Raw genomic sequence first — 1,540 nt, 5'->3', positions numbered from 1 at the left:
TATAATAACACTTGATTATTTCTTAGAGGTATTTCTTTCAAATTCCTTGATAATTCAAGCGGCTTACTATTTGATCATATTGCTTAGTAATGACTAGTTCTGCATAAAAGTACAAAAACATTATACCAGTTAGGAATGTACAATGTCTACTATATGTTTACTTTTAAAACTTCTTTGATATGATCTTCCAACTTCTTTTACTTTTTCTTATACTACAAAATATGTTATTCTTTCTCTTCTAATACATTAAGAAGCTGACTGACTTCTTCATGAATAGAATCTGAATGGCACTCTAGCTTCATTCTCTCTTTTTGAAAAGTATGTATTTTTTTTTTCTAATTTCTTCATTATCTCTTCTTGTAGTCTTGTTGTAATTTTTTTGCTTTCAATCTATATTGCTAAAAATTTCCAAAAAAAAGTAAATCCTTTTGCAAGCATCAGTAACTATGACAACTAATGTGACTATTTGTGTAGTAGGATGTTGAAAATTAAACTAAGCTTATCATTTTATTAACAAGTCTAGAACATTTAAGATATCTAAAGATGATGCTATTATATATTTCTGAAAAGTCTTGGATGTTAGCTTTCCATATCCGTTGAGAGCGCACCGTTTGGACTTTTGTAGCTCCAGAAAAGCTCCGTCGAGTGCACGGAGGTCAGATCCTAACAGCATCTACAGTCCTTTTTCTGTCTCTGAATCAAATTTTTGCTCAAGCTCCTCAATTTCATCCAGAAAATATCTGAAATTACCAAAAAACATACAAACTCAAAGTAGAATCCAAAGACCATTGTTTGAAAAATCTTGTTTAGGTTATGTAACCAAGGAAAATGCAGCTTTTAATGATTCCTCTATGAAATTTGTGACTTCTTCATCAAATACAAAATCTACATCCAACAAATCTGGTATTGGATATATTTCCACACTTGAGGAGAAATTTGATAAAGTTTACACAAGTGAAACTGAGCCACTATCAAGGACCGAACCTATATCAAATAAGCCAGGTCTGGGATATACTTTGAAGAATGAGGTTGCTTTCAAAAATCTGCCATTTTACAATAAAACCTCATATTAAAAGAGACCTAAAGTTTTCAAAAATTCTTGTGAAAATATTTTTGCAAAGAGGAATAATTATAACAAAAATCAGTTAGTCAAAAGAGCACCTCTTTTAAAAACCAGAAAAATCCAGTCCTTTAATCATTTCCAGCATAATAAATCATCTCAGTTTCAGAAATATGCATCAGAAAATCATTGTTTCAATTGTAAAAAATTTGGTCACTCATATTTCCAATGATTCATTGAAAAAAATTGTGGGAAACCAAATTTACAATGTTGTGTGTGATTTCAATGCATTTGGGCAACCAAGATGGATTAACTTCAAAGGATCCAAATTAATTTAGATACCTAAGGTTACTTGAAGTTTTTCATGCAGATTTGCCTAGCATCCAAGAACAAAAGGGATATGTGGTACTTGGATAGTAGATGTTCAAGGCACATGACTGGAAGGTCAACTTTCTTCATCAAACTAAACAAGTATGATGG

Source organism: Arachis duranensis, chromosome 1, assembly GCF_000817695.3.
Source record: "Arachis duranensis cultivar V14167 chromosome 1, aradu.V14167.gnm2.J7QH, whole genome shotgun sequence".
In the NCBI taxonomy this organism is placed as follows: Eukaryota; Viridiplantae; Streptophyta; class Magnoliopsida; order Fabales; family Fabaceae; genus Arachis; species Arachis duranensis.
Note: the sequence above shows the minus strand (reverse complement) of the source record.